The sequence below is a fragment of the Felis catus genome, chromosome E3 (genome assembly GCF_018350175.1).
Source record: "Felis catus isolate Fca126 chromosome E3, F.catus_Fca126_mat1.0, whole genome shotgun sequence".
In the NCBI taxonomy this organism is placed as follows: Eukaryota; Metazoa; Chordata; class Mammalia; order Carnivora; family Felidae; genus Felis; species Felis catus.
The window spans coordinates 32,558,671-32,572,124 of record NC_058383.1 but is presented as its reverse complement, the minus strand read 5'-3'; the positions used below and the strand labels follow the sequence as shown (position 1 = coordinate 32,572,124).

The 13,454-nt window shown below is 42.3% G+C and overlaps 2 protein-coding genes across 3 annotated transcripts in view; one reads left to right on the top strand and one right to left on the bottom strand.

The window, feature by feature from the left end:
* The window catches only part of GRIN2A (glutamate ionotropic receptor NMDA type subunit 2A), a 536,750-nt gene extending 526,393 nt beyond the window's left edge, over positions 1–10,357 (bottom strand). The window contains exon 1 of the mRNA XM_045047693.1: positions 10,243–10,357. The gene's annotated coding sequence lies outside the window, so the exon portion shown is untranslated. The remainder of the gene's footprint in view (positions 1–10,242) is intronic.
* Positions 10,243–13,454, top strand: part of ATF7IP2 (activating transcription factor 7 interacting protein 2) — a 60,083-nt gene continuing 56,871 nt past the window's right edge. Inside the window, exon 1 of one of the 2 annotated variants that reach the window (XM_023246204.2) lies at positions 10,243–10,334. The gene's annotated coding sequence lies outside the window, so the exon portion shown is untranslated. Of the gene's footprint in view, positions 10,335–10,537; positions 10,678–13,454 lie in introns of those variants that run through there. The other variant, XM_019820970.3, reaches the window with a different exon arrangement.

The following is a 13,454-nucleotide window of genomic DNA, read 5'->3' as shown; positions in this document are numbered from 1 at the left end:
ATCTGCTGAAGTTGGTACCACCAGACGACCTTGTGTTTCCACCCCACATTTTGGAGTTACTCTGAATCCGCAGGATCTGAGTCGGTGTACTGGGAAAGGAAAAGGAAGTGAAACTGGCATCCACGTGGACACTGCAGATGAAGGAATGGACACTAGAGGTCTCACCGTCCCAGGGCTGGGCTGGACCTGCCAAGGAACACGTAGGCCTAGGTTCACCAGCTAGAAAGGCTCGCTCATTCAAAGCAACACGCAGGAATGCAAGCCTACTAGCTGCGGCAGGTACAAGTAGTTAATCGGCACTACCCTGAAGATATAATCACCAAATGTACCAGGTGAAATTTCTCCCCTAAAGAACAAAGACATTTTTCAGATTCCAAGTCTTTTGTGATGGAACAGACCTTCTTGTGACCAGACAAAGTGGCACCAGAAGTTATTAGCATCTGCTAACAGGACTTCGGAGCCTCCAGGAGCGTCCACCTTCTCAGGAGACCCCCGCCCCAAATTATGCCCTTAAAATCTCTCACCTGCAACCACGGAGATGTTTGGGACGTTTGAGCATTAGCCGCCACTCTCCTGGGTGGCACCGTACCAATATATAGCCTACCTTTCTTCACTGCAAAAGCTCAGTCGTCAATTTTTATTGGTTTACTGAGTGACGTGGGAAGGAACTCTCATTTGGTTCAGTTATAGGAACACTACTTTGCAATTTGCTAGCTTTTTCTAGATGTTTGGGCTACTTTCGTTTTGTTTTTTTTTTTTTTTTCTGTTACTTGCAAAACATCCCAACTGATAAAAGTGTGTTCCTTCTTCCTGGAACAACTTCCTTTTTAGAACAACTTCCCATCATTTGGCACTTACTGTCAAAATCTGATGTATAGATAGCATTTAACTGAACTTTGTTTTTCAAAACTCCTAGGTCTCCAATTGCTAGAACTAAGAGGACAAGACTAAAAAGGTATTTATTATAGTAGAAAAAAAGGAGAGGGCATTATCCTATGTCCTCCAGTTAGTAATTGGTTAAATTACATCAACATACTAGAATACAGTGCACTTGTTAAGAAGAATGAGCTAGCTCTACACTGACATGGAAAGAGCTTCAAGAGATATATCTTGATTGATAAACAGAATGGTAAGATGAACCCATTCATGCAATAACCAAAACTCTAAATTTGTATACGTTTATGTATAGAGTTGTGTGCATGTGTGTGTGTGTGTGTGTAAATGGGAAAATGTCTGGAAAGTCACATTCTGAAGGTTAGAGTAGGGGTGTGGGTAAATTCAGTTGTGAACAGGGGATTTCAATTTTTATTGTATAGAATGCTATATGGCTTGCATTTCATAAGGATGACATATGGGGGCGCCTGGGTGGCTCAGTTGGTTGAGCATCGGACTTCAGCTCAGGTCATGATCTCATGGTGTGTGCGTTTAAGCCCTGCATGGGTCTCTGCTGACAGCTCAGAGTCTGGAGCCTGCTTCAGATTCTGTCTCCCTCTCTCTGCCCCTCCCCCACTCACACTCTGTGTCTCTCAAAAACATCAAGAAGAAAAAAAAGAAAAAAAAAGGATGCCTATGGATAGTGGCTGGGTACTTTTTAAAAATCAAAATCATTTAATGGACTTGTGGGGGTTTTAACATATGCCTACAACTTCTAGAACATTCTTCCATGGATGAGGTAAAATGTCATTTCCCTCCTCATGAATATCAGACGTTCCAGGTTAACTTGTACTTTCCTATGTATACCTGGACTCAGCTATTTCTCCAAGCTCTGGTTTCTTGCAGTGAGAAATAATATGTAGAATGAACACTGGGAAAGTCTGTTGCCCTTATATTGGTCACAGTTCCTTGGCTTTTCTGTGAGGAAAATTAGAAATACATTATTTCTTCTGTTTGCAAAAGAAAACAGATTACAAATTCACAGTGTACAAAACAGTTATTTGCATGAAGGTGCTTTCGTGATGTAGACGAACAGGCAGTTCCTTATTCTTTTTTCAATGATATTTTTAAAGTTTAGTTGCTAAGGACACACCATCAAATAATTTTTTCTTGTGGTAATGAATCTTCTATTTTAGTTGGAAAGACAGAAACAATTATCCTCTCTTTTTCTAATATAGTTACTTGTCTCTGAATCATTCAAATTAAATTGAGCTGTTGCATAACCAAAATTAGTATCTTTTTTTGGTCTAGCTAAATATTTTTAAAATAATATTTTTGAGACAGAAAAGTAAAAAGAACAAAAGTATTCTATAATCTTGGCACTCAGAGAATTACTATTAATATTTTAATAAAAATTACACATATACATGATAAGCAGTACTTGTCAGAGTATTAACTACTTACAGATTAGAAGTCTCAACCCTGTTAAAATGTCAATTCTCCCATATTTGTCTATGTATTCAATCAAAATTAAAATCACTACAGTTTTTTTTTACATAATGTAATAAGTGGATTCTATAATTTTCATGGAAATAAGAAGGACCCAGAATAGGCAAACAATTTTGAAAAAGAAAAACAAAGCTGGAGGATTTATACCCTCAAATTCAAGGCCTATTATAAAGCCATAGTAATCAAAACCATGGGATGTTGGCACGAGGATAAATATATAAATCCACAGAAACACATAGGGAGTCCAGAATTATATCCATATATATATGGTCAATTGCTTTTTTTTTAAGTTTATTTATTTATTTTGAGAAAGACCACATGCAAGCAGGGGAGGGGCAGAGAGAGAGAGAACCCCAAGCAGGCTCCACGCTGTCAGCACAGAACCCAACGCAGGGCTCAATCTCATGAACCACCAGATCACGACCTGACCCGAGATCAAGAGTCAGATGCTTAACTGACTTAACTGACTTTTTTTTTTTTTTATGTTTATTTTTGAGAGCACGAGAGAGCGTGAGCAGGGGAAGGGCAAAGAGAGAGAAGGGGACAGAGGATCTGAAGCAGGCTCCATGGTGGCAGCAAAGAGCCCGATGCAGGGCTCGAACTCACTGAACCACAAGATCATGACTGGAGCCAAAATCAGAGGCTTAACTGACTGAGCCACCCAGCCGCTCCTGAATGTTTTTTGATAAAGTTGCCAGAGCAATTCAAAGAGGGAAAGAAGTTTTTTCAATAAATGTTACTGAAACAAGAAAAAAGAGTATGAACAAAAAAATGAACCTTGATCCTAACTTCACACCATCTACAAAAATTAACTGAAAACTGATCTAGATCTAAGTATAAAAGCTATAGCTATAAAATATCTAAAAGAAAACACAGGACTGAATCTTTGAAACCTTGATTGCCAGGTTCAGCAAACTATAGACGACATCCCAAATCTGACCCACTACCCATTTTTTGTAGACAAAGTGTTTTTTCTTTAAATATGAAATTTATTGTCAAATTGGTTTCCATACAACACCCAGTGCTCATCCCAAAAGGTACCCTCCTCAATACCCATCACCCACCCTCCCATTCCTCCCACCCCCCCATCAACCCTCAGTTTGTTCTGTTTTTAAGAGTCTCTTATGTTTTGGCTCCCTCCCTCTCTAACCTGTTGTGTTTTTTTTTCTTCCCCTCCCCCATGGTCTTCTGTTAAGTTTCTCAGGATCCACATAAGAGTGAAAACATATGGTATCTGTCTTTCTCTGTATGACTTATTTCACTTAGCATAACACTCTCCAGTTCCATCCACATTGCTACAAAAGGCCGTATTTCATTCTTTCTCATTGCCACGTAGTATTCCATTGTGTATATAAACCACAATTTCTTTATGCATTCATCACTTGATGGACAGTAAATAAAGTTTAACTGGGACACAACCATGCTCATTCAATTATGTACTGCCTATAGCTGCTTTCACACCACAATAGCTGACTTGAGCAGTTCTAACAGAGACCATATGGCCCACAGAGCCTAAAATATTTACTTTCTGGCCCTTAGAAAAAACTTCTGCAGACGCCTGAAGTCAAGCATATATTTATATGACCTATAGCAGTTCCACTCCCAGGTAGGAAAAAAAAAAAAAAAAAAAGCCATACTTCCTGAATGACTTGTACACAAATGTTCAGAGCAACTGTATTTATAATAAACAAAACTAGAAACAACCTGAATGCCCATCAGCAGGTAAATGGATAAACAAAATGGAGTTCATCCATAAAATAAAATGTTATTCCCTATTAAAACAGAAAAAAAAACCACACAGCAACATGGATGAATCTCAAAAACATTATGCTAAACAAAAAACATAAAAGAGGATATACTGTACAATTCCATTTACATTAAATTATAGAAGAGGTGCAACTAACATATTTTGATCAAAAGCAAATGAGGAGTTTCTTGGAACTGGGGTTCAGAGTTTGGGGATGACTGCAATGGGTACAAGGGAATTTGGGGGAAGGAAGTGATCTTGGCTGAGGTGGTGGTTACATTTCTCAGAACTCATTGTAACTTGAAATGTGTGTATTTTATGTAATTTTTTTTTTTAATGTTGATTTACTTATTTTGAGAGAGAGAGAGGTGGGGGAGAGGCAGAGAGAGCAGGAGAGAGAGAAAATCCCAAGCTGGCTCTAGGCTCAGCATGGAGCCCAATGTGGGGCTTGATCTCAAGCCTGCAAGAACATGACCTGAGCTGAAATCAAGAGTCACATGCTCAACCAACGGTGCCACTCAGGCACCCTCATAAAGTTGATTTTAAAAGTAAAAAAAAAAAAAAAAAGTGAATGAATCAAATTTGAACTCATACAATAGAAACAAATAGTAAAGCAAAGTCTCACTGTAGTACAACACTTGTAATAATCTATGCAGAAACGGACCTCAGGTCTAAAGCCTATTTCTGATATAAGCACTTCGGAGATTAACCTTTGATCCCTTCAAGTAAATGGTCAGGAATGTGCTGAGTTGGTTTGTGCTAGTGACCAACTGACAAGCATAAAATAACATAAGTGTTTTGAGTTGTTTGAAGATCAAAGACTTAGGAGAAGCAAATGGTAAATAGGCAGATATATAAGTATGTCTTCCTTCTAGGGAGGGCCATAAGGAGAGGGGAAAAGAAAAGCCTTAAAGAATCCCCGTTCTAGTTGGGCCTGATCATCAACAGCCACACTACCACTGAGGAAGCCCAGGGAACCAACACTTGGTTATCTTTGCCTGTTTGCATAGTTATCACCCTGTAAATGTTTCCATAAACTTTGTCATCAAAGACACCTTACATTCTGTAGCACTATCTATGGACATCTTTTAATCACATGACTACCCTCAACTGTGATACCCATGTGTCCTGAATCCCAAAAACAAGACCTTTGACAATAATGGAATAATTTCAGAATTGGCAGGCTCAGTGCATCCTAAACATATATTTTGGTATATAGTGTTTTCATTTTTACTCAAAGCATATTCTGATTTCTCTTGTGATTTCTTCTTCAACCTATTGGTTGTTTAAGAACATGTTGGTTAAGTTCCACACGTATTTTCTGGTTTTCCTTCTGTTTCTGATTTCTAGTTTTATTTTATTGTGTCCCGAGGAGATACCTTGTGTGATTTCAATCTTTTTAAACGTTTGTGAGTTTTGTATTGTGGCCTAACATCTGCTCTATCATGGAGAACTGTTCCATGTGCACTTGGGAATGTTTATTTTGCTGTTTTAGTATGGGATATCCTTCAATGGTCTGTTAGGTCTGGTTGGTTTATATTGTTGTTCAAGTCCTCTATTTCCTTACTGATATTCTTTCCGTTGTTCTATTCACTGTTAAAAGTGGGGTATTAAACACTCCGAGGATTGTGTAGAATTATCTATTTCTCCCTCAGTACTGGTCATTTTTGCTTCATGTATTTTTTAGCTTTGTTGTTTGGTGTGAATATGTTTATGACTATTGTATTTCTTGATACATTGACCTTTTATCAATATATAATGTCCTTCTATGTCTCTTGCAATAGTTTTGGACTATAAATCGATTTTGTCTGAAATTATTACAGCCACCTCACTTCTCTTTAGGTTACTGTTTGCATGCAATATCTATTTTTATCTATTTTCAACCTACTTGCCTTTAGATCTCAGCTGAGTTGTGTACAGAAGGCATATAGCGGGACCATGGTTCTTGATGTTGTTTTTTAATCTATTTTGTCAATCTAACACTACTTTTGAAGAAAGTTGAATCCATTTACATTTAAAATAGTTACTGATAAGGAAAATCTTAATGCTCTCAATTTGCTAGTTTTTTTCTTGTTATTATTCAATTTTTCCATTACATCCTTCTTTGGTGTTTACATGACTTTTTTTTTTTTTATGGTGTACCATTTTTATTCCATTCTCATTTCTTTTGCTGTGAAAATTTTAAAAGTTCTTTTCTTACTGGTTACCCTAAGGGATTACAGTTAGACTCTTCAACCTATTACAACCTATTTTGTATTTATACCACCTTAACTTCAATAGCATACAGAAACTTTGCTCTTATACAGCTCCTTCCCTCCCCCTGTATGTATACACAAATTTCATTTTTACACATTGACTTTAAAGTCAACTGATTTGTAGCTGTCATTAAATTTACAAAATATATTCACAGCAACATCTAGAATAGTATTTGACCAAACAACTGGGCACAGAGCCTTGCCAAGTTGACATATAAAATATAACCATCATGATAATCATAGTAAAAATACATATATTCAAGATAATAATAAATTGCTTAACTTCAGAGTTATTTTTCACAGTTGACAGTGCTGAGTGCTATATATAATCCTGACTTCTTATGTTGTAAAGTACTTTGTGGCTGCTAAAACTCCCCAATACATAAAGTAGTGACAATGTGTATGGGGTTTTTTTTTTAAGATTTTTTAAAAGTAATCTCTACACCCAACATAGGACTTGAACCCACAGTCCTGAAATCATAGAGTTGCAGTTTCTCAGGGTGGCTGCGTGGCTCAGTCAGTTGAGTGTCCAACTCTTGATTTCAGCTCAGGTCATGATCTCATGGTTTATGAGTTCAAGCCCAGAGTCAGGCTCCATGTTGACAGGGCTGAGCAGACTTGGGGTCTCTCTCTCTCTCCCTCTCCCCTCTCTAAATAAATTAATTTAAAAAACGGTTGCAGCCTGTTCTATGATGGAACCAGCCAGACACCCCAGGGTGTACGTTTCTTTGTTTTTAATGTTTATTTTCATTTATTGTGAGACAGGGCAAGCCAGGGAGGGGCAGAGAGAGAAGGAGACAGAGAATCCCTAGGAGGCTCTGCGCTCAGCATGGAGCCCAACCCTGAGATCAATCTCACAACTATGAGATCATGACCTGAGCCAAAGTGAAGAGTCAGGCACTCAACCAACTGAACCACCCAGGTGCCCCCCAATGTTTTCAAGGTAGGAATGTGGATGAGAGGAAAAAGGCAGAATAAACTGGCTTTTTGGTAGTGCCCATTTGGTGACCACATAAAGAGCCCTTTGGAAAAAATAATAATAAACATTTATTGAGCACTCACTGTGTGTTAAATGCTCTACTAAGCACTTTAAATGGATTTTTAATCCATGTAATTTAATCCATGCAATAATTCTAAAAGGTCACTTTCTTTTTCTTAGAGGTTACTTTTTTCTTTTTTGGGTAGAGAAAAAGAGGTTTCCTTTTTTTTTTTTTTTTTTTTTTTTTTTGTAAAGAGAAAGAGAGAGAATGCAAGTAGGGGAGAAGGGCAGAGGGAGAAAGAGAAAATCCCAAGCAAGTTCCATTCCATGCTCAGCACGGAGCCCAACATGGGGGTGGATCCCATGACACTGTGATCATGACCTAAACCAAAATCAAGAGTCAGATGCTCAACCAACTGAGCCACCCAGGCAACCCTAAGACATCATTTTGTACTATGTTTCTTGTATTACAGGTAATTTCATTTCACAGATGAGGAAACTGAGTCATGGAGCAGTCTACCGATTAGCGTACAATCATGAAAATAGAAAGCACTCCAGATGTTTCAAGCATAACGGTATTTGGTACAGAGAACAGGTACTTTAAAAGACTTTGGAAGGGCTAGAGGAGTTACTGTCACGTTAGTTTTCATTTGTGTCACTGCTTCTGTGATCCAGAGCGTAGGGAAGTTGCTGCTGCTGGAAAAGTTCAGAAAAACCACTGTTGATTGTCCCAGCTGCCTTATGTCACTGCAGGGACTGGCTGTGAAGAGAGCCAAAGCCAAAGTGAAAAAACACAGAATGATAATTTGTGTTTCTTCTACTTTCCAAATCTCAGGATGTGCATTCACTGGGCAAAATGTAAATGAATCCAGAACGCTGGCCATAGGTTATCTAGGAAATGTAGCTCCCAGGATTCCAGCCCTGCCTTTGAGATTGCTGAGAGGGGTATGAGAATGCTAGTATTTATTTTCTGTTGTTGCCATAACCAATTACTACAAACTTAGGGGCTTAAAACAACACTCACTTATTGTGTCATAGTTTTAGAAGTCAGAAGTTCAGTGGGCTCACCAGTAGAGCATGCACCTCTTGATCTTGAGGTCATGAATTCAAGCCCCATGTTGGGCATAGAGCTTACTTTAAAAAAAAATGGGGGGTGCCTGGGTGGCTCAGTCGGTTAAGCGGCCGACTTTGGCTCAGGTCATGATCTCGCGGTCCATGAGTTTGAGCCCTGCATCAGGCTCTGTGCTGACAGTTCAGAGCCTGGAGCCTGTTTCAGATTCTGTGGTCTCTCTCTCTGACCCTCCCTCGTTCATGCTCTGTCTGTCTCAAAAATAAATTAACGTTAAAAAAAAAATTTTTTTTAAATGGCACACGATATACTATTTCCCTAAATGGACATGATATTTCTTTTTTTTTTTTTTTGGTAAATGTTTTTAATGTTTTATTTATATCTGAAGGAGAGAGATACAGAGCATAAGTGGGGAGGGGAGAGAGAGGGAGACACAGAATCCCAAGCAGGCTCCAGGCTCTGAGCTGTCCGCACAGAGCCAGAGATGCAAGATCACGACCCGAGCTTAAGTCGGACGCTCAACCCACTGAGCCACCCAGACGCCCCATGGACATGATATTTCTAAAGGCTACTTATTCGCTGTTGACTGAATTAGGTCCATATTCCTTATCTGGCTCCAATTCACTTGCCTCCTACACCCTCTCTTTCTCTCAGCAACCCTATGTACACCCTTCAATCATGTGAAAAATCGTTTTCCAAAACATGGGGCGCTTGGGTGCCTCAGTCAGTTGAGCGTCCAACTTTGGCTCAGGTCACGATCTCACCTTTTGTAAGTTAAGCCCCACATCAGGCTCTGTCAGGGTAGCCTCTCTGTCTCCCTCTCTCTGCCACTCCCCACCCCCATTCTCGATCTCTCTCAAAAAATTATTTTCCAAAACAAAACATAAAAACGTGTGCAAAGATCGGTGTTATTTTACATTTTTGCCAATTTCCTTAATGTCTGACTTAAGACAGATGGATTCTTGTATCTGTTTCTGCATTTAACCTGTTGCAACATAACACGACACTTTCCTAGAAGTTTCTGGAAAACCGAAACGTCTGAGACCAACAGAAATGTCAATACTATTTTTATAATAGAATAGACACCCACCCCCTGGACCAGATTTTTGGGAACCCACTGGGTCAAAGTGTATCATTCCGTTCATGACCCAGGCTTCCAGAACTTCCGTCCTTGCCTCATTTTCCCCGTAGCCAGTAGCTACTACACGGCAAGCAGTTGTCCCCTCGGCGACGAGAGACGCGTCATGGAAAAACTGAAGGTTACGCTCCCTGCGCCGAGCACAGAGAGGACACTCAGAACTGACGAACACACAGCGGTCACAAACAGAGCCATCATCTGCCTGGAGAAATCTAACGCAGCCCAGGGTGACAGGGTGCCGGGATAATTCAGGAAACTCAAGAAAACACAAGTGGGCCATGTCCTCTCGCCTGGGTGGCAAAATTTAAGGAGTCGTCCAAAAACTCCTTCATCCAAAGAAATGAAGCTTTAAAGGCAACATTTTGAAGATTCTAATCGGTTTTTATAAAGAGTTTCACGAGTCACGTCTCTCGGAAAACTACCGCGTCGCGCGAATCACTCAGAACGACAGCCCGCCCGGACGCAGGGCGCCGCCACCGGACCGGTGAGCACCACGGCCCGCGCGAACCAGCGCTCCAGCCCAGAGGCACCCCGCCGCCGACTTCCACTTCCCTGCCACCGCCCCCTCTCGCCCCGCCCACTCCACCCGGGCGCCTCTGATTGGCCGGGCCACGGCACGCTCGCGCTGCCATTGGCCCGGAGTCCGGCGGGGGCGGGCACGGGCAGACTTACCCCCGAGGTCCGCGCGGGAGAGTTATTGTGCGCGGCGGTTACTGTTCCTTGAGCTCCCGTTGAGGAAAGCGGCCTGTGGGGAGCCGCCGGAGGTACGTGGGGACCGGGCGGGAGCCCCGCGCGAGCGGCGGTTGGCCGGGTCGGCGGTTGCGCGGCGCCGCGCGCCTCTCTGAGGGTCGGCGCAGGAGCCCGGGGACGCCTCGCGAGCAGGGCGGCAGCGGCGGCGGGGCCGAGCGAGAGGCCCCCGCGGAGTGGCCGGGGCTCCGACGGGGTCGGGAGGACGCCCGCAACGGGCGAGAGCACGCGTCCGCGGCGCTTCCCCGGCGGGCGGCGCGGGAGGCGACAGCGGTGTGCCCTCGGCGGCTGAGGCGCCCCGCGTGGGTGGGAGTGGCGGCCGCGGAGGGGCGCCGCGTCGGCCGGGTTTTATCCTTCCGAGTAAGTACGGGGTCGAGGCCCGGCCGGACTACTTTAGCGGCCGCGGGGGAAGGTGGTCCCCGGCGCGGCTCCTCAGGCGGCGGGGAGACTGCCGTCGAGACGTGGCGTTGGGAGGTGAGCCCGGGGACGGAGGGAGCCCCTGCGAGCCCGGGGCCTGGCGCGCACACGTGTTTTGGACACCTGTTGAGCTTAGCGGCGCTAGGGATCCTGCAGCCGAGTCTTCGCGGAGATGGGTCTCCCTCCCACGCAGGCGCTCTGGCTTTTAGGAGCGCTTACAAATGTGTATCTACATATTTTCGTATCAGAGACCGTTTTCTTCTTCGTGCCGCCGCCTGACCTGCTCTCCCTCCCCCATTTTGGCCAAGTCCAAGGATGTGCACGGTAGAGAGAGGAGGCGGTTAGTTTGCCTTGCCTCTCGGACCCCAGCCTGGCTGTACTTGGAAAACTTGACTTCGCCGACTTGTGCGCGTGACTGTTGAAGACGACGCTTCTGACGTTAGGAGCCGGCACCTGTTGTTGGCTCTGGGACAAGCTAGTCTGCGCTGCCCTGAAGACTTCTGTGTGGCCAAGAGCTAGAAAGAGAAGCGGACCGAATAACTCCAACCCCGTGGAAGTAAAACGTTGGAAGAATTTGCGTCCTGTCCACGTACAGAGTCTGTTAACTCCAGGTTGGGATTTAATAAGGCTTTTCGTGACAATCCTGTCACGCGTTTATTTGTAGCCAGCAAACGGACCAGCAGCCTACTTGCTTGCAAAACAAACGGTGAAGAACAGTCAAGGTCAAGATAATTTATGTCACAGGAGAGCTATTGAAAATGTAGAAATGCAGCCTCTGAATCAAGGATTGATGACCCTGAATTCATCTTTTGTGAAGTTTGCCTTGGTCGTGTGTCCTTCACTTCGGTTTTCAGAGATGCTGAGTGTGACGCTAATCAAATTAATCTGCCTATCTCAGCTTTATCTGCAGATTTGCACAGACCACACCCTAAGATTAACTTCTGCCTCAACAGAAATGCAGGAACAGTGTCTTATTGGAAACGATTTGTGTGTTTTAAGAACTGGTGTGTCTAGGTACATCTTGAATTTTCTGCTCTGTTTACCTTATTGGCTTGTACATACCTCAGCTTTCAGCCCACTGTTATCTCCTTACTAGTTAGTATCTTGAATTCTGGTGTGAAAATTGTTGTGGATATCATGTAATTCTATCATTGTGGGTGTGGGAAGATTTATTTCATTTCATTTCATTTTATTTCATTCATTTCATGTAATCAGATTTTAAGTAATACATTGGATAGTTGTTAGTAATAAAAACAAACTTTATAACTTTAAATGTACAAGTGTTCTCATTGAGATATTAAACATAAAAAAGAACTGCATTCTGTTCTTTTCTGTCTCCTTACATCATTTAAATATTCTTTTCTCCGAGTTTTAATTAAACCTTGACCCATACCTTTATTTTTATTTATTTTTTTTAATGTTTATTTTGAGACAGAGACACAGCATGAGCAGGGAAGGGGCAGAGAGAAAGAGAGACACAAAATCTGAAACAGGCTCCAGGCTCAGAGCTGTCAGCACAGAGCCTGACGCGGGGCTCGAACCCACGAACTGTGAAATCATGACCCGAGCCGAAGTCGGATGCTCAACCGACTGAGCCACCCAGGTGCCCCAACCCATACCTTTAAAATGCATTACCGTAGACTCCAGTAGCTTCTTGCCCTTCAGCTTTACCAGTCTGAGTGGGAAAGAAAAGATTGTAGTCCGGCAATATTTGGAGAGAACTAACTATGACTCTCTGGGTAGGGGAGATGATCAGATTAGTTTGAATTTTTGAATTCCTGATAAAATTTCTTGGGATACAGGGATGTTCATAGACTGATCTGGTAAATGTAGAGACTCTATATAGTGCTGCTGATAAGAAGTAGCTTATGAGCTCCCAATGGCAAAAATTGCTGAGGCCTGTTTGGGTACTTAAAGAAAGACTAACCCTGGTTGACTTTCTGGATTAAGTTTTAGAAGTATACATTTAAGCAGCATTTTTTAAAGCTATATGAAAGCTACCTTCCTGAGGATATAAAAGTAAGATACACCTCTGCCCTCAAAGCTCATAACTAAAAATATATGTAATAGCATCTTCAGAGAAGAAAGTTGTTATCTTGGGAGAAGGCTTTTTTAATTTTTTTTCTGACAGAGCAAGTCCAAGTGGGGGAGGGGCAGAGAGAGGGAGACAGAGAATCCCAAGCAGGCTCTGTGCGCTCAGTGCACAGCCTAACACAGGGCTTGAACTCCTGAACCATGAGATCATGACCTGAGAGGAAACCTAGAGCTTGATGCTTAACCGACTGAGCTACCCAGGTGCCCCAAGGGAAGGCATTTTTGAAGGTGTGATCTTTAAACATGACATTACAGGTGCCTGAGTGCCTCAGTAGGCTAAGCATTTAACTCTTGGTTTGGGCTCAGGGCATGATCTCATGCCTCATGAGTTCCAGCCCCACATGAGGCTCCATGCTGACAGCGATGATCTACTGTTTATATAGAAAATACTTGTCTATAACAATGTATTGGGTTAGCTACAGATGTGATTTTAAGAAAAAAAAGATGTGTAGGGTGTAGAAAACCGCTAAATCTCATTTGTAAATATATAGGAATTGATAATTACTAGTTTGTAACTCAGGAGATAACTAGTGTAAAGATATTTAAAAATACTGAAATAAAAACAGGTTGTTAAATTGATTAAAATTGATTGCCACCGGGCATTAAGGAGTGCTGACAAGCAACTA